This window comes from Eptesicus fuscus, chromosome 3 (genome assembly GCF_027574615.1).
Source record: "Eptesicus fuscus isolate TK198812 chromosome 3, DD_ASM_mEF_20220401, whole genome shotgun sequence".
Taxonomy (NCBI): domain Eukaryota; kingdom Metazoa; phylum Chordata; class Mammalia; order Chiroptera; family Vespertilionidae; genus Eptesicus; species Eptesicus fuscus.
The window spans coordinates 100,926,541-100,953,709 of record NC_072475.1 but is presented as its reverse complement, the minus strand read 5'-3'; the positions used below and the strand labels follow the sequence as shown (position 1 = coordinate 100,953,709).

General features: G+C 41.9%; 1 pseudogene; it reads left to right on the top strand.

Annotated features, from left to right (window-relative positions):
- Positions 1 to 23,903: 23,903 nt before the first annotated feature.
- Positions 23,904 to 25,446, top strand: LOC103295816 (60S ribosomal protein L7-like 1; annotated as a pseudogene).
- The last annotated feature ends 1,723 nt before the right edge of the window (positions 25,447 to 27,169 follow it).

The window sequence follows — 27,169 nt, the reverse complement described above, 5'->3', positions numbered from 1 at the left end:
GGCTCAGTTGTTGAGTGTTGACCTGTGAACCAGGAGGTCATAGTTTGATTCCCAGTTGGGGCACATGTCCAGTTGCAGGCTCGATCCCCATTTGGGGGTGTATGGGAAATAGCCAATCAATGATTCTCTCACATTGATGTTTCTCTCTCTCCTTCTTCTCCCTTCCTCTGGGAAATCAATAAAAATATATTTTAAAAAATAAATATAAGTAGTTGTTAGTTCTACATGGACTAGCAATTTGTAGTAAAAGTTCCCTTAGCAATAACCGTGTAGGATTAGAAAATGTAGAAAATAAGCTTTAGAGCAGGAAATTGTTTAACTCAACTATTTGCTAAGGGATCAAAGTAAGACCCAGAGGAGTCCTCAGTGTCTTTCCCAGGGTTTTACCTTTAGGGACAGACAGTATCCAATTTTGGGTAAAACCTATTTGTGTGTATGTGTGTGTGTGTGTATAAATCAGATTACAAAGGAATTTGTCATAAAGTGAAATTGTGACTAAATGTACAGTTATTTTCAATTTTACAGTTTATGTTAGCTGAAATCATCAAATCAGCAAATAAAGTTGGTAATTGATGAATACATAGATTGGGGGGGGGGCAGAGTCAAAATAAAGAACAACAAAATAAAAAGCAAATTTAAAAAGATGAAGAGAGTGAGAAGGAAGAGATGAAAGATAATAAAGGGGAGAAGGAAAAAGGAAGTGAAGGAGGAGAGTCAACATGGCGGCCTCAGCAACATCAGCTCAGAGGTCCATGATTCATAATCACCAATTCCTCCAGATTGTCGCCACCATCATTCAACAAAATTCCCAACTCCTTCGCCCTTCATTTCCTTAGTACCTTTTTAATTGCTTACATATTTTCCTTCCTTCCTTGCTGTAGTAGGCCAATGTTGTCTTTCTCATATTAGTCCTCAGACTAGCAATGATTTTAGAATCACTTCTATTAAATATATTATGCTATTTTACCATTTAAAAATCTAGGAAGTAAATTTGTATAGGAGAGATGGACTCACATATACCTTTGATGGGAAAACTATAATGTAATTACCTGAACCATGGACTTCTATGGCCATGTAATGGATAATAGTTTCACCTTATAAAAACAGAAATATCTTATTGGAACATTGCCAAAAAGAACAGATGTTAGGTAGATTTATTGGTTGTCACAAGTGTTTTATAACTTTTCAATTTTTGATTGAAGGAATATGCAGACACACTATTTAACACAGAAATTGTATGTGGTTTCTACAAAGTTACTAAATATCTCAAGTAGCTCCAAACCAATTCATCTTGCCCAGAGCTCTGTATCTAGATGAACCATTTGCAGTGCTAACTAGGTGGGTGCAAAGATAGGAGATATGAGGGGAAAAGCACATCTCAACTACCTGACAGTTTTCACTTCATGTTGTCATGGTTTTTGAAATTGATGCTATCTCAAAGGCATATTTTTCTAAAATGTGTACATTCAAACCAAGTCTCAAGTATTGGTATGTATTAGTTTAAGTAGATTGCATTCTTCATGCCACACAAATGAGATCACCAGCACAAAGCAAATGGAAATTGTACAAATGCAATTAATTAAGAATTGGGTAAAGGAACAATTTTAAAGTTGAGTTTCCTCCAAGGATTAGAGGGTCTGGAGAGAGGAATCACTGTGTTGGGATTGAGAGCAGCAGGAAGGCATGGGACAACTGGAAAGAAGAAGACCATAAGATCTGTTGTTATTTAATGTCCCTTACAGAGTGCATGGTTCTAGACATTTATTGTAAGTATACCTGTATTTTATATAATGTAGTGGATAATATATTAAAAAATAACTGAGGACTATATGAATGAATCAAAAGCTACTTCAGTTTAGCCACAGAGGAACAATGGCTCTCAAAGTTTGCATCAGCATCACCTAGGAGCTCATTAGAAATGTAAATTCTTGGACAAATACTCTGTGAGGGGGCCCAGCAACCTGTACTTCAACAAACCCTGCAAATGAATCCCATGTGGGTTCAAGTCAGAACCACTGAGAAAGATAAGTCAAGAGCAAGGAAGTTACTGGCCTGAGGGTGCAGGAAAATAGGCATAGTAAGATGACATGATTCAAACAGCCTGAAGGTCCCTAAGAAGGTGAATCATTTTCCATTTAACATAATGCAAACGGTTTCTGTTCTCAGCAAACATACCTTCAGTACCCCTGTCTGGGAGACTATCCGGGTGCCTCAACATGTCCAAACATGATAGTATCAAATCCTCTGAATATATGAGGCCAGCACTGTTTGGGAATTGGACTCCTATTGAATTCAGAAAGGCCTATGTGAGCTGGGCTCCCCAGTCATTTAACATATGTATCAAAAAGATAATCAGATGAATACATTTCTAACATGGAAGTCACCAAAATTTAAACTGATTGCATCAATCAGATTTATATTTAAGGCCCACCAACTTTAGCTAAATTTAGTGATTAAAGAAAAGAAGTGTCATTATGCAGTTGTATTTGGGTAAGAAGTGCCAAATCTCAGAAGTTTCCCAGGAAACCCCTACTAAAAAAACTGCTTTCAAATTTCCCTGAGTGTGACCCTAATTAATAACCAACATAGAATCACTCTGTGCAGTTCAGCTTTTATTCCTGTCATCTTTTTAAAACAAAATAAGTGTTTTGCCTCATGAAAAAAATTAAATATTTCCATTTCAGAAAAGCTGACCAAAATTTGATTGATGCTACCAATTATTTAAATCTTACAATGGCCCTCTGAGGACTTGTTCTCCCATGAATGTTAGAGTGCTTTAAGGCCATACAGAACAGCCATCATGAGTATAAGTTAGATACATTATTTTATGCAAATAACCAGAAAATGCCTTTTTCTAAACTCTCATTTCTTCAACAAGGCAGGATTTCAATTTACTATTAGACAGAAAAATTGTCCCCTACAATTTTACTGTATATCATAATTGCACATTTTAAGGCAATTTTCTTTTAATGATCACACCCATAAATTTCCCAAAAGGTTAGGTAACTGACTAATTTGATGCCAAGTATCTTATCTCTAGAGATTTAGGTTAAGAAATGTCACTTGGATTATCTCCATGGCAAACCATGACATATATGAACAAATCTATCTCACTGTCTAATTTGACCCAATTTTCCATATTGCTTAATACGCACATTACAGTGAATCACTGATCTATTATCCAAGGAATTATGAAGCTTATGGGTTATCTTCCATTGCACCTGCTTTAATCTGCATATTGCCTTGGGTATTATGGACACTTTATTCTTTAATAAAAGAATTGTTAATATCTTCATCTGCAATTTCAAGCAATTTGAAAAATTAGGTTAGCTGGATTTTATGATGTAACTTTATTGCTATTCAAAGATAATTTTATAACAGCTAATACTAATAAGCACTATTGTGCTTATGACCCTGCGTAGTTACAGGTATTTTAAATTGTTTTTAGAAACAGTTTGCTAAAATATATGATGCTACAAATGTTATTGAGTTATATAGAATAATTTATTTGTTTTTGGACATTCTGTTTTCTACCAGGAATTACGTTACTCTCATTGTTTAAAAAATCATTATAAATTATTTGTACAAGTTATATGTGCTATCAATAAATAGGCTGGATATGGAACTACCATAGTCAGGATCCACATCATCTATCCCAGAAAGTCGAAGTTTACATTACACATTTGAACTTATTCTCATTGAAAAATACCTATTGAAGTATCTTCTGTGTGTCAGTAACAGGTACCTGTGTTACATGGTAGGAGCGTTCAGCCCTTACTCTCAATGAGCTCACAGTCCAGCAGGGAGTTTTCAATGCAGCACAGAAAGCTGGAGAGAGAAGCAGTAATCAACAACGAAAAACCAAGCATTCCCTTTTTCCCAGGAAGTTGAAATTAGTGAATTTTAGTTTTCTACATGTATAGTTTAAATTTTCTAAACTTTCGAAGTAAAATTCCTGCAGTGCAGAGGAATTAGATATCTTGATTAGATTAACTAATTTAGATTTATGCTCACTTATACTCTATACATGCATGTTTCTAGCTTATCATTTCAAGTGTTAGATAATTCTTTATTTGTTATATCCCTATAGTCTAGCAAGAATCTTTTTTTTTAACTTAGTGACAATCAAAATAAAGAAAAAAACAGGATAAAATAAAAAATATTTCTATTCTAAGGAGAATTTTACTAAAATATTGATAATTTTGATTATAAAAATCCTATTAACTAGGTATGTTTTCCCCCCACACATGTCTTCTGACAGGGCCTTTTTTGGTCAGCTATCCATTCTCTTTGATCATCATATTCTATTCCCCAATCATTGTTTCATAAGGAAACAATATACCAGCAGTCCCTCCAAGAATCATGCAAAGATCTTCACCACTTATGTTGCTTTAACTGCTTTCAGGAGTCTTTTGAGTCTGCTTTGAAAAATGGGTATCACCTATTTTTCTTATCAAAAGTTACATATCTCTATCTTTTTCTAAAATGCTTTTCAAAGTTGAGGTTGATGTCTCAATGGAAGTAAAACTGTCTAGAACTCTAGTTCCACACAAAATTCAACTTTTGTACTGGTTTGCCATACACAATTTCATATACTTTCACCAGGCTAAAACATGAAAAGTGGAAAGAATATAAGATGGCTCTTGTAAGATTTGTTTAAGTTTTAACTCTGTCACTCTACAGCTACATAATTTTGGGCAAATCATTGTCTCATTTCATCTCCTGTCTGTTAATTATAAAGTTGCAAAGTAAGTCCTGTGTATGGGGCTGAAGGGAGCATCAAGTGGTATAATACATGTGAACCTGGTCTGTGAACTTCAAAGTGGTATATAAATAACTTCAGTTTTTACTGCAAAGGACTTTGCAGCCTTGGGGGAATGATCAAATAAATAGATAATGTTAGAGCTTTTTACAGTAATTTATTTCCAGTAGAAAAATATATACACAGATTCTAGCTCTTATGTGTGTAGTGCTTTCAGATTAGTTAATTTGGAACGGTGTCATGACCCTTTTCAGGCTAATGATTTGTGCTTATGTGGAGAAATTTATTCCTTTATATACAAAACTGAGATAACCTGAGTTATGACAATTTTGATTTGCATTGGTGGCTTAGATGGAACACACATCCTTTATGTAAGAGTAGCCAGGCCTTTGAATATTTTTGTACATATTGTCTAACAAGTATTTTTCAAAAAATATTTACTCAGAAAAATCCCTGGTTATGTGATAATGAAAACTCATATATCTTTGAAATGTCCTATGATGACATTTGTCAAGGATCAGTGAGAATCTTCTCAAATATAAGAAAATTCAAAATAAATATGTGTGGGCAAATTCTAAAGAATGTTTTATTTTCCTGTTATTTATTAGTGTTCTGAATCTCAAAATGATATTTACTATTTATTATTCTTAGAAATAAAATGTATAATATTATTATTTTTTCATGCTATTGTATTTCACTTTTGACAGCAATATATTTATCTTCTGAACAGCATATATGAGATCTACTTGGTGTATGATCCATGCCTTAAAGTTTTTATCTTCAAACTAGAGGCCCGGTGCACGAAATTCGTGCACTGGGGGGGGGGTGAGGGGGTGTGCCCCTCAGCCCAATCTGCACCCTCTTCAATCTGGGACCCCTCAGGGGATGTCCAACTTCCAGCAGTTGGACATCCCTCTCACAATCCGGAACCACTGGCTCCTAACCACTCACCTGCCTGCCTGCCTGATTGTCCCTAACCCCACTGCCTGCCTGCCTGCTCACCCCTACCTTGATCTCCTGCCAGCCTGATTGCCCCTACCTTGCACTCCCCTATCAGCCTGATCACCCCAAACTGCCTGTGCCTTGGCCCCCCGTCTGGCCTCCCTCTGGAGGCACCACCCCCATAACCCCAATGCTGCTGCCACTGCAGCTGGTTATGGCTGCCTGAGCCTTGGCCTTTGTAGCCACTGCGGCTTTGTCTGGAAAGATGTCCGGAAGACAACCACTCTAATTAGCATATTACCCTTTTATTAGTATAGATTTGGGAACCATTACAACCACGCAGAACTTGAAGAAAACACATGGCCCTGGTCAGTTTGGCTTAATGGAGAGAGCATCGGCCTGTGGACTGAAGAGTCCAGGTTTGATTCTGATCAGGGGCACACATGCCTGGGTTTCGGGCTCAATCCCCAGTAGGGGGCCTGGGGCGGCAGCTGATCAGTGATTCTTTTTTTTTTTAAATATATTTTATTGATTTTTCACAGAGAGGAAGGGAGAGGGATAGAGAGCTAGAAACATCGATGAGAGAGAAACATCGACCAGCTGCTTCCTGCACACCCCCACCGGGATATGTGCCAGCAACCAATGTACATGCCCTTAACCGGAATCGAACCTGGAACCTTCCAGTCTGCAGACCGACGCTCTATCCACTGAGCCAAACCGGTTTCGGCTGATCAGTGATTCTTATCATTGATGTTTCTATCTCTCTCTCCCTCTCCCTTTCTGAAATTTTAAAAATATATATTTTTTTAAAGAAAACACATCATCTTCACTTTGGGCTTTGTCATCTTACAATATCCTTTGTGCAGTGTTTTAACTTCCCTCAACTTTCCTTTACCCACCTTTAAAGTGCAATCTATTTTGGGGAAGATGATCAGGAAAGTGATTCCAATGGGTAGAAGTTTTTTTTGGAGGGGATGGGTCATGAAGATATTTAAAAATTGAGCATGGTGATGGTTGTACCACTCTGAATTTACTTTAAAAAACCAGTTCATTGTACACTTTAGGTGACATGTACAGTATATGGGTTATATCTCAACAAAGCTGTTCTTTTATTTCTTTTTAAATAAAGACCAGTCTTATAATCAGTTGCAGATGTTTTCAGAGGCCCCTCAAGATTTGCTCACCATGTCCCAAATCACGGCTGTGATTCCCAGTTGCCTCCAGTCCTGGTGGATCTGGATGGTGTGGTTTGCAAAGGAGAAGGTGGCAAGAGGCTTATGGAATTTCGGCAACCCCATTCCCCCGGTCTCCTCATAGGGCACCAGGGCCATTCCCACTGGGCCAGCTCTGCTCCCTTTAACCTGTTGGGCAAAAGAATCCTGCGTGCTCTGGCCAGAAAGTGCATTCTTTCTTAGGTGGCCCGGATGCTTTTTTTAAGGTCATTTTATGGATTCAAAAGAATAAACAGAGATGTGGAAAGCTTTTGTCAAAATCCTTTCACATGGTTCTTCCAGTCTCATGGGAAATGAGATGTGGCTCTGAATTCATCCCAAAGTGTGTCTTTGGGCAAAAGCACTCAGAACGGTACAACTCCTGCAGAATGCCCCACACACTTTGCTGTCAGGACTCAGGGGGGCTTGAGGGTGAGCGAGGCGGCAGTGCCAGCACAGGACCTGGGAGAAGGTAGCGCTTTCTACACTGCCCAGGCCACGTGGACTACAGCAGTACCTGCCCAGGTGGGCAGGGTGTTTCTGCTGTTTTGTTTTTGGTCTGGCCTCCACCCCGTCAGCCACGGACCTGTGCCTGCACTGAGACTGAATGGTTTGATGGCCCTACTTTTTGGTGGACAGTGGATGCACTCCCAGAGACTGGCAGTTAGACTCTGGTGGCTTCTGAGTCCCTTGTGGGGAGAGCCCGGCCCTAGGTCAAGAACAGACTCAGGCGTCCTCGGCCAGGAGGCCTCCTTGGGCTAGGGGCCGCCACAGTTTGAAGGCTGGCCATGACCCCAATCCTGGCAGGGGTCTCCTCTGGGGTGCTGCAGGCCTGGTCTAGGGCTGAGGGCGGTTTAGAGGCTGGTCACGCCCCCGATCCTGGTGGGGATCTCCTCTGGGGCGCTGGCAGGCCTGGGTTAGGGTCACTGGCGGTTTGGAGGCCGGTCACGCCCCCGATCCTGTTGGGGTTCTCCTCTGGGGTGCTGGCAGGCCTGGGCTAATGGCCACCCTGGTTTAGAGACTGGTCAAGCCCCCGATCCTGGTGGGGGTCTCCTCTGGGGCGCTGGCAGGCCTGGGCTCTGGCGCCGCAAAGGGAGAGGTTCCTGAACCTGCTTCCCACACACCTAGGCTAGGATCCATCTTGTAGGAGGCAGCTTCAATGCCCGGGGTCGGTGACCAGGTCCTCCTGAGCCTCGCTTTCTGGGCTGCAGTCCCACGTCTCCCAGTGCCCCAGCCTCGGATGCGCCCACGCAGTTGCCCCCACCACCAGCCACCTCAGCGCAGGCCACAGCAGCTGAAGCCAGCCTCTTGGAAGCCAGGCCACCACACCCACCACCCCTAGTAGCTCTCTGCTGCTTGCTCTGTGCCCTGTCCACTGGGGTCGGGGAGTGCTCCCAGCCCAGAGGCCCTCCCTCCCTCCGCAGCCTGGCTTGGGAAGCTGGCCTCATGCTGGGGCTACTATGTCAGCATGCCCACTCGGCTACTATGGGTGCGACTCGGGCCCCCACGGAGGCCAACCTGGAGAACGTGGACCCCAACTCTGCATCCGGCTGCTGCAGATGGCCTCCGTGGTCAACTACCACCTGCTCCTTCCATTGGCCCCATTGATCCCTCTCAGCACCAGCCATTTAGGCGAGGGTGGCGATGGCCGGGGACCCCGCCCCGGGAGGCTGCTGGCCGTGCCCGGCCATGCCCCCCCGGGTCGTGATGGGTCCCTGGACCCCCGGGAGGCTGCTGGCCGTGCCCGGCCACGCCCCCCCGGGTCGCGATGGGTCCCGGGACCCCAGGGAGGCTGCTGGCCGTGCCCGGCCACGCCCCCCCGGGTCGCGATGCAGCCCTGGACCCCGGGGAGGCTGCTGGCCGTGCCCGGCCACGCCCCCGGGTCGCGATGCAGCCCTGGACCCCGGGGAGGCTGCTGGCCGTGCCCGGCCACGCCCCCCCGGGTCGCGATGGGTCCCGGGACCCCAGGGAGGCTGCTGGCCGTGCCTGGCCACGCCCCCCCGGGTCGCGATGGGTCCCGGGACCCCAGGGAGGCTGCTGGCCATGCCCGGCCACGCCCCCCCGGGTCGCGATGCAGCCCTGGACCCCGGGGAGGCTGCTGGCCGTGCCCGGCCACGCCCCCCCGGGTCGCGATGGGTCCCGGGACCCCAGGGAGGCTGCTGGCCGTGCCCGGCCACGCCCCCCCGGGTCGCGATGGGTCCCGGGACCCCTGGGAGGCTGCTGGCCGTGCCCGGCCACGCCCCCCCGGGTCGCGATGCAGCCCTGGACCCCGGGGAGGCTGCTGGCCGTGCCCGGCCACGCCCCCCCGGGTCGCGATGGGTCCCGGGACCCCGGGGAGGCAGCTGGCCGTGCCCGGCCACGCCCCCCCGGGTCGCGATGCAGCCCTGGACCCCAGGGAGGCTGCTGGCCGTGCCCGGCCACGACCCCCGGGTCGCGATGGGTCCGGGGACCCCCGGGAGGCTGCTGGCCGTTCCCGGCCATGCCCCCCCCGGTTCGCGATGGGTCCCGGGACCCCTGGGAGGCTGCTGGCCGTCCCTGGCCACGCCCCCCCCGGGTCGCGATGGGTCCGGGGACCCCAGGGAGGCTGCTGGCCGTGCCCGGCCACGCCCCCCCGGGTCGCGATGCAGGCCTGGACCCCGGGGAGGCTGCTGGCCGTGCCCGGCCACGCCCCCCGGGTCGCGATGGGTCCCGGGACCCCAGGGAGGCTGCTGGCCGTGCCCGGCCACACCCCCCCGGGTCGCGATGGGTCCCGGGACCCCAGGGAGGCTCCTGGGTGTGCCAGGCCACGCCCCCCCCCCGTCGCGATGTGTCCCGGGACCCCCGGGAGGCTGCTGGCCGTGCCCGGCCACGCCCCCCCGGGTCGCGATGGGTCCCGGGACCCCAGGGAGGCTGCTGGCCGTGCCCGGCCACGCCCCCCCCGGGTCGCGATGCAGCCCTGGACCCCGGGGAGGCTGCTGGCCGTGCCCGGCCACGCCCCCCCGGGTCGCGATGCAGCCCTGGACCCCGGGGAGGCTGCTGGCCGTGCCCGGCCATGCCCCCCCATCTCGATCCAGCCGGGGAGCCCGGGAGGCTTCTGGCTTTTCCCGACCACGCCCCTCTAGGGTTGTCATCGCTCCCCAGGACCCCGGGAACTAAGAGGATTTGGCGGCCGCCATCTTGGTTTTCTCAAAGGCCAGATAGGCACCCGGAGTCCCGCCCCCTGCCTCTCGCAGGCCCAATCATGGGCATAGCGGAGGTGCGGTCAATTTGCATGTTACTCTATTATAAAGTAAGATTATAATGATTGCACAATACTAATTAAGTGCATTAATTTATTTCAAAATATGGTGAAAACTTATAGAAACATTATTAAGTTTAGTGCATTAGAATTTTCCCATATTTTAATCATTAACTTAAAGAATAAGTACAAGTAAATTATTGGCACAGAATAGTGTCATACAAAACTTCAGATACAAGAAACAATATAAATATAAAATTTATCAAGAAATTTTGACAAATCGCAAGCAGCGAAGCAAAATGCTGGTATTGACAATTTGAATAGATTACCATGTGCATAATTAAAGCTCAGGAGGAGGAGAGACTAGAAGCAGAAGGAAATGAGGAAGATGATAAGTGGTTCTTAAAGGGATGGAAAAGATAACATATGAAAGAGATTTATAAGAGTTAAAGTGCACAAATAGATTGGATATTAGGCTGAAGGAATGAAAGGAGTCAAGATGCTTTCAGCAATGCTAGATTTCTGAGAAAATAATTGGGTATATAAGTCTGTGGTAAGAAATACATTTATAAGGAATAAGAATATGTTAGAAATGGAATCTTGGGACGATATGAACATATAAAATAAAAATGTAAAGAATGGGAAGAGGTAAGTACCAAAATTCTAACCAGAGGAAAGAATACCACAAAAAGATGGAGAATTTTAGCCAGAGAAGATATAACAATCAGAGAGAAAGGATATAATAAATGTCAAATGTTGCTATTGCATCAAAGAAGATAGACCAATAAATTTCCATTGAATAAAATAATAGAGAGATTTTTTGTAAACTTGGCAAAAATATATTACTGATGTGATGTAAGTAGAAAAAAAATGATGTATTGAGAAGGGAGTGATAGGTGGGGCAAAATATACTAGAATAGAGAGCAGATGGGGGAGTGAGAAACAGAGAGGTTTGGAAGTAAACAAGATGATATTTGGGGTTGGGATAATTTGGGTTTGATTCATTGTTGATATTTGGATTTTATTTTATTTTTTTTGAGATCCTTAGAGGTGGGGAGAAAGGAGGAGAGGGAGGGAATTAGGGCTGAAGTGATTGAAAGAGCAAATTGCTAGGGAGGCAGAAAGGGATGAGTTAAGAGCATAGAACTTAGTCTCAGGAGGATGAATATAATTTCCATAAAAATAGAGAGGAAGAGAAGTAGGAAGAAAGGAAAGTGTTCCACCTAATATTTTCAGTATGATATTTTCAGTACTCAACTGGCCCCATATATAGTCATTAGAATAATATTAACTAAATTTCCTATGCTGTACTTTACATCCCCATGACTATTTTGTAACCAATATTCTATACTTCTCAATCCCTTCACCTTTCCACACAATATAAACAAATAAAACAGAAACAGACTCATAGATACAGAGAAAAAACTGATGATTTCCAGGGGGAGTGGGGTTGATGGACTGGTGAAAAAGGTGATTGATATTATTTAAAGACTAGAGGCCTAGTGCATGATTAAGTCCACGCTGGAGGCTTCTGAAAGGCCTGGTGCAAGAGCGGACAGGCACCCAGCTCCCCCGCTTTTGGTGGTCCACTGCGGGACGTGAGCTCGCTGCCCCAGAGGCTCCTTCTGTGCTGCAGCGCAGCCATGGTGCATCCGCTGAGCTCACGCCACTGCTGGCGACGCGAGCTCAGCATCCTGCCGGCCCAATCGGCTACCTCAGCCACCCCGAGTCCTGCCCCCCCACGCCTCCTGGCCAATCGTGGGCATAGCGAAGGTATGGTCTATTTGCATATTTGTCTATTATTAGGTAGGATCACTGGAGTTGCTATGGGAAGACTAAAATTTGGGAGGTCAAAGAAGAAAGAATAGACAACTGGGTTGAATGAGATGATGATGGTATAGACTAGGGTGGTAGAGATGGAAAGAAGTTGATATATTTGGGGTATACTTAACAGTAGATTCAGTGGGACTTGCTGATGCATTGACAAGTGAGAAGTCAAGGATAATATTTTGATTTGTGGCTTGTGACAGAACCACTTACTGAGATAAGAAATCCCAGGGTAGGAAGGGAATCTCAAATTCTGTTTAACTATAAATAGTTTGAAATATCAATTAAACACTATGGAGTGATATTAAGTAGGGGTTGGACTGATGAGTCTGAAATTTCAGGGAGAGTTAATCTCTACTGCAATCTCCTTACTATGCTTTTCATTTCTCAGTAGCACTTACCACAATCCGACATACTGTGTATTTACACTTTATTTATTTATTTATTAACTATCTTACACACACACACACACACACACACACACACACACACACACACACATGAATGGGAGCTTCCTAGAGATAAGAATCTAATTTATCTGCTATGTCCTCAACTATTAGTACTGTACTTAACACTATTAGATTCTTACTAGTTTTTGAAAAATAAAAATACTTTAGGATGTTCTGCCTTTCACTTAGGGTGTTTATACATTTTGAGGTTCTTTATAATGCCAAAGTGAAGAAATGGTTTTGATCTCAATAGAATTCATGATGCTGATGTCCTCTCCCCTGATCTCACAGCACTGAAACTCTCTAGTTTACTTCTATGTAATTGCAAGAGACAGAACAGCATTTCTGCAACTTCAAAAGCATGTGAGAACATGTTAGTGTCTTCAAGGCTGCCTAAAGACCATAAGCCAATACACATTATGCACCCATTTAAACGCTGGTATCCTACCTCCTGCCCAACAGTAACCTAGGAAAGAGGACAAGGGCCAGTGTCCCTTTGCTTCTATCTAGCCCCTGTCTCTTAGACCTGTAGTTTGTTTTTTCAGCCCTGTAATGAATGGGCCAGGGGACAATATACAACTTAGAAATATGCAGTTTCCTTTCTCTACACCTTCCCTGTGTTTTCATGATGTCTTTCCTAAGTAATTGTTATGCCTTAAACCCTCTAAATATTTCAAGAGAATGAAGCTTTTGTGACACCCCAGCCAAACACATATTTTTTTTGCTTTCTATTTCATCACATCCTTTTGTATGGCAATGGATCTTAGTAAAATGATCTATGTACTTGGAAGGGCAAAAGAGAAATATGAAAACAGCAAGAGAAACAAAAAGAATACAGGTTAATATCTTTAAAAATATTATTCTGCTATGCATATATAGATTTTGTTCCTATTTTAGTAAGAGATGAATTTTACTACACTTTTGCAAAACTTTCAAGAGTTTTTAAAATAAGCCTAATAGTCCAGAAAGTAAATCTCATGAAACACCAACAGTTGTATGGATTCATGTCATTGGGGCAGAAGTTCAGGCACAGCATACTTAGGTGCTCTGCTTAGGATCTCAGAAGCCTGCAACCCCAGTGCCAGTTGGGGATATAGTCTCCATCATAGTCACAACTGGTAAAGCTTCCTGAGGTTGTTGGTAGAATCCATCTCTTTGCACTTTGAGGGCCAATATTTGCAAAATGGAGTGCCGGGAAGAGAAGAGAAAGAGCAAGAAATTGAAAACCTATTTGAAAAAAATAATGACAGAAAACTTCCCTAACCTGGTGAAGAAAATAGACCTACAAGTCTAGGAAATACAGAGAGTCCCAGAAAAGATGAACACAAAAATGCCAACACCAAGACATATCAAAATTAAAATGCAAAGGGAATCATAAAAGCAACAAGAGAAAAGCTGTTAGTTACCTACAAGGGAGCACTCCTAAGACTATCAGTAGAAACATTTCAGGCCAGAAGGAAGTGGCAATAAATATTCAAAGTGATGAAAAGCAAGGATTTATACCCAACATTAAATTACCCATAAAAGCTATCATTTAATTCAAAGGACAGATAAAGAGCTTCCCAGACAAGTAAAAGCTAAAGGAGTTCATCACCACCAAACCAGTATTATAAGAAATCTTAAAGGGTCTTCTTTAAGAAGAAAAGAGGAAAAAAGATCAAAAGTATGAACAATAAAATGGCAATAAATATATATCTATCAACAATTGAATCTAAAAATCAAAATAAACAAACCAGCATTGCAGAAACAGATATATATATATATATATATATATATATATATATATATATATATATGAGAGAGAGAGAGAGAGAGAGAGAGAGAGAGAAGAACATTTTGACAGTTTCCAGATGGGAGGGTGTTTGGAGGGATAGGTGAAAAAGGTGAAGGGATTTAGAAGTACAAATTGGTAGTTATAGAATAATCACGTGGGATGTAAAGTACAGCATAGGAAATATAGCTGATAATATTTTAAAAACTATGTATGGTGTCAGATGGGTATGAGATTTATCAGGATAATCACTTAGAAATTATATAAGGCCTAATCCCTACAACTACAACTAATATAATATTGTATGTTATCTGTAATTGAAAAAAGTTTTAAAAATGTTTAAAAGTGATTAATTTTATGTTATGTGATTTCACCTCATTTTTTTAAAGGGAAAAAAATAATTCTACATATGTGTTTGGGGGTCAACATTTCAAGATAAAGGCAAATGAAATAATCACCTATATGATTTTCTCTTTAGTGGTGCCCTTAATCTGCCTTTATTTAATAGTACTTTGAATTACTCTTCATTCCTATTTCCCTTATCTGATTCCAAAGTTTAAGGCACAAAAAGAATGTAATAACCTTCAGTTGCTCTGGGTTATTTTTATTGTTTAATTAATACCTGATTTAAGTGGTTAGAGATATTTGAGTTTGCTGAGTTGTGTATTAATGGAGTACTAAAACAGGCCCTGTCGTATCTTAGTGCCTTCAAATAGCCTCACATTCAATAAGTGAAAACTAATTAAAACTTAAGTGTCTTACCACTAAAATACTTATTAACTTGGATATGATTAAGTGATTAATCATTTGTTCACTGACATCATAAATGTTTTGGTGCTGGGTATTATGTATTATTTTTAGGTCGCTTAGGCTGTTGTCCATTTTTTACTTCCCTTAGATGTATGTGTTCTGTTTATTTCAAACCATCATCAAACTTATGGAAGAAATATGTGGTCAACAGTTATGTTATAAAAGTCCTTGAAGATTGGGTGAAAATGTTCAAATAATGGGGTTATGGAGCTGGTCTCTTACATAGCCTTTAAAGAAGGACACCAATGTCTCGGAATACAAAATATGAAATCCATGTGTAAAATAATTCTAGTTCCTGTCTGATTCTCACTTTTATATCAAGAATTTAGAAAAGCTGTGGATAGTGATTGCTTAATTATCTATGGTTTCATGTTTTTATGAAAATAGAGTGTTTCATGAAATATATGCCTATTAATATTTCATAATTCATATATAATATTTCATATAGGTAACAGCCATACTAAAAGTCCTTGAAGTCATCAATGTAAGATTGTGCAGTGGAAGTGCTTCCAAAATTATCTTTGGAGTCTGCATTTATATTTCAGACAAAATGTTGTGGTTATTAAGCAAATTGTTTTCCCTTCCCTGTAAAATGGGGATAATTTCCAAATCCATGATTGTTTAACAGTTATACAAATTAGTACAAGAATGTGTCTAACATTCTGCCCATTCTCCCCTATTTCTCCATCCTCACCTGACAAATCACACTGCTCATTCTTTAAGTTCCAATTTAAATATGATCACATTTTATGGGAAAATAAATAAATTTTAAAAGAACAGAATGACCCTAATTAATTTATAAATTTAATATAGTTTCAATAAAAATCCAATTTTTGCACCTTATGATGTTTTTAAATTTTATATGGAAGAAAAAGTGATGTGTGAATGGCTCAGATTCTATTCTCACACCTGTTACGTTCTTTATCTAATTTCAGTTCTTAGATGATTCCACCCATTACAAATGTCTTTTTACCTCTATATTTCCATGGCTGCCAAATTTACCTCTGATGTTCCCAAGACTCTTTTTATATCCAACCACCTACTTGATTTCTCAATGTGGATACCTTCAAGGCATCTTAAAGTTACTATGATCCAAGCTGAAATCTTGACTCCATAGACTCCTTTTCAGTGTCCCTCATCTCAGTAAATGGCAATACCATTTATTTCATTGCTAAGGCTAAAATTTTAGAATCATTTTTTATTTATATAATTATTTTACAGCCCTTACCCAAAATATCAGCAAATCTGTTGCTACTTTCCAAATATGTTCAGAATTTAACCATATCTCATCAACCACACTGCCACCATGGCCTCCCAATCCACAATAATGATACTCAATAGATTTCCAGCTTACCCTTTTGCCTCTCAGTAGTCTATTCTTCACATAAGAGCCAAAATGAACTTCTTTATTCTTGAGTCACATCATGCAGTTGATTGCTCAAAACTCTACATGGTTTTCCCTTGTGCTTAAAAGAAACAGCAAAGTTCTTAAAAGGCCAAACAGCCCCTTACTGCTCCTTGATCTTACATTCTCTCTGGCTCACTGCACTCAAGCCACAGTAGAAATCCTCTGGGTTGTTCTTTGTCACTGCCTGCTACTCCTGCTTCAGGGCCTTTGTACAGACTTCTTCCTTTGCTGGGAAGGTTCTTCCAGGTATTCTGAAGGCTCACTTTCTTCACTTTTTTCATGTCTCCTTTTAAATGTCCTGTCCTTTAAAAGGAGTATCCCTTGTCTCTTGTTGTGATTGTTAATTTTATGCGTCAGCCTCACTAGACTATATGCTCAGTTGCTTAGACAAAAATGGTTTTAGATGTTTTGTGAGAGTATTTTAAGATATGATTAACATTTAAATCAGCAGACTTCGAGTAACATAGATTACCCTCTGTAATGTGTGTGAGTTTCATCTATCAGCTGAAAGCTCTAAGAGAAAAAAATAAGGTCTCCAAAGAGGAAGGAATTCTTCCTCTGCCTTCAGAATCAAGATGGCATTTTAAGCTCCTGCCAAAATTTCCAGCTTGATGGCCTTCCACATATTTTGCACTGTTAGTCCCACAATCATATGAACTAATTCCTTAAAACCTATATCTGTCTCAGATAGATCAGACAGACAGACAGACATATATACACACATATATACATGTATGTTTTTGGCTAACATGCATACATACATATAGTATATCCTATTGATTGTGTTTCTCTGGAGAACCCTGACTGATACCACTTTATCTCCTTAAACTTTTTTTCTTTTTTCATGTCTCTAATCACTTCCTCACATTACATATTATATTTCTTTGTTTACTCCTTTATTATTTGACTCCTCTATTTGAAGATAAGCTCAAGAAGGAATACATTTTCACTGTTAGTCTCATTATTGTCATTCTGGAAATTTGGAAAAATCCTTAACATGTATTTCCCAAAAATATATATATATTTAAAACTTATTTTTAATGAATCAATGACTAAGCACAAAAGTACAAAAATATTATAAGTTGTAATTACTTGAAACAACTCTTTTACTACCAGGTATTAAAATGTATTTGTTATAAATGTCAGGATTTTTTTTTCTATGACTAAATAGTAGAATAATAGGTACATAGAAATATAGCACATTATCTCTACCCTGCCATTTGCAACAATATGGATAAAACTAGAGAACATTATGCTAAGTGAAATAAGCCAGAGAGAGAAAGGCAAATTTTGTATGATCTCACTCATATGTGGAATCTTAAAAAAAAAAAAAAAAGTTGAACTCATAGAAATAGTAGAATAGTGGTTCAAGGAGCTGGAGAGTGTGGGAAATGGAGAGATGTCTGTCAAAAGGTACAAACTTTCAGTTATAATATGAATGGTTCTATGAATCTATGTACAGCATGGTGATTACAGTTAATAATACCTTATTGTATACCTGAAGTCTGCTGAGAGTAGATCTTACATATTCTTGCCACAACACAAAAATGATAGACTTGTGATGTGATGAATATGTTAATTGACTTGATTGAGGTAATCATCTCACAATGTATACATGATATCATATCATCACATTGTACACTTTAACTCTGCAGTTTCAGTTGTCAAGTATACTTCAAGAAAGTTGAAAAATAAAAATAGTAATCAATAAAAATGCATTTGTAAGCAAGTTTATATCCACTTCCCTTTCCAGGTGCTGGTATAATTAGAAAATACATACTCATATCTATGCATGGGTTTGTATGCATCCCATTCGCTTCTCGTTATCCAGTTTGTTTGGCTACTCATAGGTCTAGCTCAGCTTGACTTTATTTCTCACCAACACCTGGGATTCCAAAATTAATTACTTCCTTGACTTTATTAGAGGGCTGATGTTTAGAATGCCACACAAGCTTATATTTCCCTTTCCCTCAAATTCTCTCCAATATAAGGTTTTGTGTGAACAATGCCCTTTACTGAAAAGTGGGAGAAAATAAGCACTCTAAATATGATTGTTCCTGAGTTCCAGGAAAAATAGGAGAAAATAAAAATAAATCCATCATAAGAGTCCCCTTATTGACAGCTCTTAGTTGTAAGTTTTCCTTCTCCATCCCAATGCCCAAGCTTCCATCTCCTTCCACTCACAAGGAAGTCCTTGACTTTCCGCAGTAATTTCCCATGTCCTAAGTTATTCATTCTAGGCAATCATTATCTAGAAGACATCAACTGTAAATTTTAAACATCACAATTTATCTCCTTTGAGATCATCTTTCTAGTTTTAAATGTATTTACACCTTTTCATTCTCCCCACAGTCATCTTTTTTTGGGTAAGTATTAGACAAAACACTAAATGAAAGGAAATATAGATAGCAAATGTTTCTGTATGCATAAACATTCTACACTCATTTCAAAGAGTATACATTCAAACTATATCGATGAAAAGAAACAATTTTCGAAAGTCAACATCATCTACAATTATTACCCCTCAGATCCACAATGAAGACAGAATTTTACATTGTTTTGTGGATTGTAAATTCTCTTTCATTTACTATGGCTTCCAGCCCAGCTCAGGTGTCTACCAATATAAAATTAAATAGGATTTATTACTAAACCTTATTTCAAAAAGGAACACAATGTTCTTATTGAAGAACAAAGACAAACTTATCTACTCAAGGACCTGGACAAAGGATTGGAAACTCGGTTTTGTGGTTGTCATTTTTCCCCCCTTTTAATCAAAGAATGAGAATCATACACCCGATACCCTGAGGGAAATTGACTTTTACTAGGAAAAAAAAAGCAAGGGAGAAAAAGAAAGAAGAAAAGAAAAGAAAGGAAAGAAAAGAAGAGAAAAGAAAAGAAAAGAAAGAGAGAAAGAGAAAAAAAGAAAAGAAAATAGTTTTGGAGAAAAATAAGGAAGGCATTATATGGCTGTATAAGGACAGCTGTGAAGTATCTAATTAGCCTAAAGCCAATGGGGGTGACACTATGAAACAAAGTCAGCACCAAGGAAGGCCTTGCTTTCCTGTAAAGTATACACTCCTCCGCAGCAGAGGGAGACGATGAGCTGCATTAGTTTTGTCCTTGACAAAGGCGATCACATTAGTTTTGTGTGAGAGAGTGACAGCTCTGAAAAGCTCTGTGCAAGACTCAAAAATCCATGTGATAAAAGGTAATTTTTATTTTATTAAAGTCAGTTCTAGAAGATAAAGTTGAGAGTTGGATATCTTCCACATTTTAAATTACATGGTTCAAAATTTTGAGTCCTTTCTCCTTCTTTTTGAATAAGGAACAAATAAAAACAGTATAATTTTTTAATAAAATGGTAGCTATTCAGGATAGCTTTCCTTAAAAGAAGTGCTATTTTGTAGGGCTGTGACTTGTCCCATAGTCAGTAGCTTCCAGCTGAGTCAGGACTCTAAGCAGAACTGGTGGGACACTGCAGGGGGTGCTGCTCTCATATACATCATGAGGCTGATAACTTATCCTGCTAGATATCAGCAAGGCTAGCAATGAGGGTACAAATAAAAGTACTTTACTTATTTGTAAATTATTCACTCTACTTTTTGTGCCACAATTGTTTAGTTTTTATTTTAAACTAGATTTTATCAATATAAAACATAAGTTTAGTTTGGAAAGAGATGTCACCTCTGTCTCTTAAGTTCTTTAGATGTTTGAGGGAACTATTAAGTTTGCATTTTAATCAAAGATGTCTACTGTTAGTTTGTCCCTTTTAAAATGGGTATTCAAATATTCTGCTATGCTATATAATGAAAGTGTAGTATGCAAATTGTCCCCTCGATCAGATTTCTTCTGGGAGTTCGACCAGGGGGCAAGTCGGCTTGGAGAAGGGAGGGAGGCCTCGGCCGGCAGTGGCAGCAGGCGGCCGGGGGAAGGGAGAGAGTTCCTGCCTGGCAGCTGGCAGCAGCTAGGAACCCTACCAGTGCATGAATTTGGTGCACTGGGCCTCTAGTATATAATAATTGAACCCAAATACTCCAATGATAAACTTCAGAATATATATTGTTCTAGCTGCTATTGTGGAAAGTATAGGAGATAGGAAGAATCAAAGTCAGAGAGGACTGTAATACATAGTACTTTACAGATATCATTCTACCATATTTTCCGGCATATAAGACGACTATTTAACCCAGGAAAATCTTCTATACACCCAGTCATCTTATACGCCGGAAAATACAGTAAATGTCTTCCTAGGGCTAATCATTCATTCATTTTCCCACCCAGCAGGTAGTATCATAAGTCCATTGTGTGCCAGGCACTATTCTTAGCACTTGGGGTGGTTGAGAATGAAGTAGCCCCAAAGCTAACATTTACAGTTTTTTTATTCTGAGAAAAGGTCACTTGGCAGATAAGTGACAGAGCCAGAATTGGCACCCAGGTCTGTCTAGAATTCAGGGCCTGTATGTTACATTTTTCCTCATCTCAATCTATATTTCATTTTAAATAGTGGGAAATGTTTAATAATAAAGGCTCACATCTTTGAACTAAACATAGAACTATAATTTGTCTAATATTTTATGTGAACAGGACACAAAAGAGTAATGTAGAGATATGCATACTCAGGGAACTGAGAGTGGATTATGTCTATGACAGTTACCCTGTGTGTTTTTTTTTACACTCTGATTTTTATAAAAATACTAGAGGTCCAGTGCACAAAATTCATGCATGGGTGGGGTCCCTAGGTCTGGCCGGCAATCGAAGTGCGAGCGTCTGGCATGGTAGGGGAGGTCCCAGCTTACCTCTGGGCCCTGGACAGCACCTGGGCCACCCAGCCCCTGCACCCACCCCCCCAGCCTGAGTCACAGTGCCTGAGTCCCCACATGGAGATGTGGTGAGCGCAGCTGGACACCGCGGGTCGGGACGCAGCGTGGGCCTCTGGGCTGCCCAGCGGCATCACATGGAAGCCAGGAGGGCAGCACGCTCTTTCCTGGCTGGCCTCCCAGACCGGCTCCTGCGAGGTGGTGGCAGCGGTGTCCCAGCGTCCTGCGCCCGTGCCCTCCGCCCTCCATGGCATTTATCCAGAAGAAGCAGCAGGAGCAGCAGCTGTAGCTATACTCCAAGGAGTGGTGAGCGCAGGGCCAGGTGGCCAGGGAGGGGCTGTGGGCAGAGAACAAGGGACCCAATGTGGTGCCTGCTCTGAGGCCATGGCCATGAGCACATTCGGTGCCCGGGTCGGGGCCTCAGGTGGAGCTGGGAGTCAGGGCAGAGGCCGAGCCTGATCGGGGCCAAGACCACCAGGGCAGGAGCTGGGCCAGACTGGAACCCACGGGGAGCCCAACTGGCCCCTGTGGCCTCAGTGGCTACTGCCCAGCTCACCTGAAAGAGGCCATGCAAGTGCGGGGGCAGGCTCCTTGTAGGCACCTGGCACCTGAGCATAGGAGCTTCCCTGGCACGTGAACCCTGGCATCCCGGGAAAGGTTAGCAGGAGGAGTGAGAGCAAGCCTGGCAGACACCCTGCATTCTCACCACACCTCCGTCCCCATCACCCCCGCCCCCAGGTAGCTGGCGAGAGGTCGCAGCTCCCCCACCAGGCATGGTGGGAGATTGGTCACTGCCCACCCACCTCCAGTTGCCCATCCCAGCCTGGGGCCTGGCCCCGATTGGGCGATCAGGGCCTGCTGGCCAAGGGGAGGAACCTGGGGGTTGGCTGGCAGGCCAGTGGGCGACAGGCCAATCGGGGCCTCCTGGCCAGGGCTAGGGACCTGGGAGGTTGGCCATCAGCTCCGAGAAGGGAGCCAGCCCTTGGACCCCTGGGAAAGGGGTCATGTCCACCACCAACCATCTCCGATTCCCCATCCCAGTCCGGGTCCTGGCCTCGATCAGGCAATGGGGGCCTGCCGGCCGGGGAGAGGGACCAGGAAGTTGGCCGGCAGGCCTCTATCAGGTGATGGGGGCCTGCTGGCCAGGGGGAGAGACCGTGGGAGGTTGGCCGGCAGGCCCCATCCAGCAATGGGGGCCTGCGAGCCGGGGGCAGCTCCTGCATTAAGCGTCTGACCCCTGGTGGTCAGTGCACGTCATAGCGACCAGTCGTTCTGGTTGTTCCATTGTAACAGTTGCTTAGGCTTTTATATATATAGATAAGTGGATTCTGAATGATGTATACTGTTTGACTTATCATGATTTTTTTTCTCTTATAACTAATTTCTGGGAAGAGACTAGAAACTTCAACTCTTGCATAACTAATTAGAAAGTGACTTATTTTGCCATTAACAATAGTTCAGAATAAGCATTTGAACATTTATAATAATAAATACAGTGTTTCTTAAAAATATATATTACACAGTGATAATTTAAAAATGTTTATGACATCAATTATGTTTGTCACAATGAAATATGAATACATCAGGCTTTGTTAGGACAATGCAGAGAGATAGCCCAGAATCAAGAAGGTGGAAGTGGAGATAATTTCTTTTTGCCTTAATAGCTTTAATTGCAGAATACAACAGAATAGAGCTGCTCCTCTATTCAAAGTTCCCTTTCATTGTCTGTCTATATATATAAGCTGTCATACCATGCCTGCTGCCTGACTGTCATGTCATCCTATCTTGTTCCACCTGAACAGATTTGTGGCGATATGGGCTGAGTGCTCTTTTCTTTGCTTTAAAATATAAATTCCCCGTGCACTGCTGAATTAGAAATAATTTAGGCTTATGTGTGAAAACTTATTTACTCTGATAAATGTAATAGGTGCTCTAACTGTATAAATTAAATAAAATCTAATGTTTAGAATTGACATTTTACTTATGAAAAATGAGGATATAATTTATATATTTCAAAAATAGAAGTATTATGATTTGAATAAGATAACAAATTTCATGTACAGATAACTACAAAGAAAAGCAAAACCTTTATTTGAAAGTTATATGATCCTTCTATATAATGACAACAAACTGAATAAAACCAACCACTGAAAAAAAAAAAAAACTTCATCAGTATAGATGATTAATTGCAATATATTCTCTAACAGTCTCCTTAAAAATTAGTTTTTAAATAATTCACTTAACACATCTAGTTTTTGTTGCACCTTTTTAATCCAAATGCATTACATAATTGTTAATATCAATAAATGAAGCTCAGATTTACTGTTTCTTCTATAAAATGAGCAATTATTATTTGCCATGATGTGTAAATAGAACAGTACTATTTTTTCATATTGTTCTCTCTCTTTGCTCATCTGGCAAAAGACAATGGTTCAAATTACTATTAGAATAGTAACTAATGAAAATATGCATAGCATAAATACTTTGCTTTACAATGATTTGTCACTGAGAACACTTAAAAATTTATAAGACAATGTTTGAGAGTGTTTCCAGTGTTCCCTATACAGTTGTAGGAGTGCACTACTTTCATCGCAGAAAAGTAAACTTTGACTTGATAAGAGACATAAATAAGAATTCATTTAGAATATGAGAGACAGACAGTGATGCAGAAAGTAATAGCTGGCACCTAATGACTGTGAAGAACTATGAGACCCATCAGATCAATCTATTATCAGTTGAAAGTGACAATTCTGGAAGACTGTAATTTGGTAGGTATAACTTATCACTTCTGATTATTTCCTTCACTAAATGTCTATCAGTAATTTTAATCTTTTTTTAAAATATATTTTATTGATTTTTTACAGAGAGGAAGGGAGAGGGACAGAGAGCTAGAAACATCGATGAGAGAGAAACATCGACCAGCTGCCTCCTGCACACCCCGCACCGGGGATGTGCCCGTAACCAAGGTACATGCCCTTGACCGGAATCGAACCTGGGACCCTTCAGTCCGCAGACCAATGCTCCATCCACTGAGCCAAACCAGTTTCGTCTATCAGTAATTTTAGAATATATATTTTACATTGTAAAACAGTTTATTTAGTGCAGGCTAGCTTCTAATATGACTATTAATGGTAGACTTTATTTTAGGTTTCCAGGAGCAATATTGTTTTATCTTTCATCATTAACTGGGAAGAAAAGCATAATGTGCTAATTAGACCAGACGACCTCCAGACTAAGCCACGGCACCATGGGGGTCAAGGCAGAGGCAGCTGCTGTGGCTGTGGGGGCCGAGCCCCTTGCACAAATTTCGTGCATCAGGCCTCTAGTATTTATTATATTTGCAGGTTACACTGAGCTTAACTTTGTGTATAGTAAATGAAAAGGAGTGGGGAAACAGGATAAATAATGATTCAGAAGTAGGAAAAGAGGAAATTGGAAATAAAAATCATATTTTAAAAAATGGTATGGTGATGTGCATTGGAAAGATGGCAGAGGAAGAAGAAAAGAAAAATCCCTTTGGTTCCAGAAAATCTCTTGAAAAAGAGGAAGGCTTACCATTCTCTGAAAGCCACCCAGGCAAAGTGAGCACTTTTGGAAAAGAAGGAGCAGAGGAAAGGAAAAGATATCAGGTTTAAGCAACTGGAATGGTTCCTACATGATGCCTGGCAGCAACAACGTGACAAGGTGCGCCTCAGAGGACTAGAAGGGAAACCTCATGGTTTGGAAGTGCCAGGTGAACCTTCCTTGGCCTTTGTTGTATGCATCCAAAGGATCAATGGAGTGAGCTTAATGGAACAAAGGACCATGGCAAGGCTTCGCCTGAAGAAGATTTTCAGTGGTGTCTTTATCAAAGTGACCCCCGCCCCCGCCCCAGACCATAAAAACACTGCGTACAATGGAACCTTATGTTACCTGGGGATTTCCAAATCTGACGTCTGTCCGGGAGCTCATCTTGAAACGTGGACAAGCCAAGGTCAAGATCATCATCCCTTTGACAGACAACACAGTGACTGAGGAGCATCTGGGGAAGTTTGTTGTCATTTGCTTGTCAATCTCATTCATGAAATTGCCTTCCCGGGGAAGAATTTCCAGGTGATCTCGGGGTTCTTGTGCCCTTTCCATCTCTCAGTGGCCCGTCATGCTCCCAAGACTAGAGTGAGCTTCCTCAAGGAGGTGGGCTCCCTGGTTATCGAGGTGAACGTATCAATCAGCTCATCCGGCAGCTGAACTAAACTCAGAATATCTGAAAGCACACTGCATTGGAAGCATGTGTTTTTGTTTTTTAGAATTATCCAGTTTCTTCAAAGAAGATTATTTTCTTCTATATGTTAAGAAACTGGAGGGGAAGGGTCAGGGAAAAGACGGTGATGTCCCACTTCCAAAGGAAAAGTCCAGTGTGTTTTCCACGTTGGCCACTGCTGCCAACTCTGGAATCAACCAAGGACAGATGCCTTAGAGGAGGGGGTCCTGCGTCACAGTTAGGAGATGTTCTTCACATTCTCTATACCCAGGCATGGAAACAAGACAGCATTGGACCCAGCCCAGAGGCATACCTGAACTTCGGGGTTCCTAATTCCTTGTTTTGGAAAGAACTTGAAATACATTTAGAAGAGCACACACACACACACACACACACACACACACACAATATAGTATGATGAAAGAATTGAGAATTATTTTTTTATAAATGAAACCAGTGGTCCTTTCCTTATCAGTAACTGCCACAAGCAATCTTATATTTATATCAATCCTATATAATAAAAGGCTAATATACAAGTATATCAAACGGCAGAATGACCAGTCGCTATGATGCACACTGACCACCAGGGGGCAGATGCTCAATGCAGGAGCTGCCCCCTGGTGGTCAGTGTGCTCCCACAGGGAGAGCGCCGCATAGCCAGAAGCCAGGCTCACAGCTGGTGAGCACAGCCGTGGTGGCGGGAGTCTCTCCCACCTCCACGGCAGCACTAAGGATGTCTGACTGATGACTTAGGCCTGGAGCAAAGATGGCTGGTTAATTTGAATATGCAGGTGTGGAGTGGCTGGGCGGGGCGGGACACCTGCTATGAAGGGTAGGGTGGGAGCGGAGGGAGCTACAGGAGTGGTGCTCTGGCCAGAGCGGAGAAGACTGAAGGCTCCAGCTGGAGCGAACACTGAAGGCTCCGGCCAGAGCGAAGGCCTGGGTCCTGGGTGCCGGAGGAAAACTGGTGCCAGCAGCCAGGGGAAGGAAGGCCTATTGCACGAATCTTCATGCAATGGGCCTCTCGTTAATAAATAAGAGAACAAGTGGTGATTTAATCTTTGGGCTGAACGTAGAATGCAGCACATTCTACATTGATTTTCTGAAAGAACCTGAAAAAAATAATTTGCTCTTTGCTGGAGGAGGAGCTCCGGGTTCCATGGCCACACTAACCAGCAACTTTGTGAAGAAAGGAATTGTTCTAAGGGAGATGATTGTTCTAAGGGAGATGATGGCATGCTCACATTAACACCAGAGGGAAAATTAAGGGCAATGGGTAGAAAGTAGAACAAGAAACATTCAACCTAATACAAAAGGCAACACTTTCTAACAATTGCTGTTCTTCATGAAGTTGTGAGAGCCCCAACACAGCATTATTCTAGCAAAGCCCAGGTAGCTATCTATCATGAATACTTGTATTTGGATCTCATAATTCATTTTCAGCATACATTTATTCAATGTCTAATATTATCTATCTTTGTTCTAAGAGCTCAGGTTACATACAAAAACAAAGTGAAAAAAAAATGTTACCACAAATAAGATGTTACCACAAATGTTACCACAATTAAAACCAACAAATACAGAAATACATAACATAATTTAATATAGGGATAATGCCACAAATAAAAATAAAGCCTGACAAAGTTGTTGAGTATAATGAAAAGGATGCTTAAGGAAAGTCTCTGACAATTTGAGCAGTAACCAGGGGTAGATTG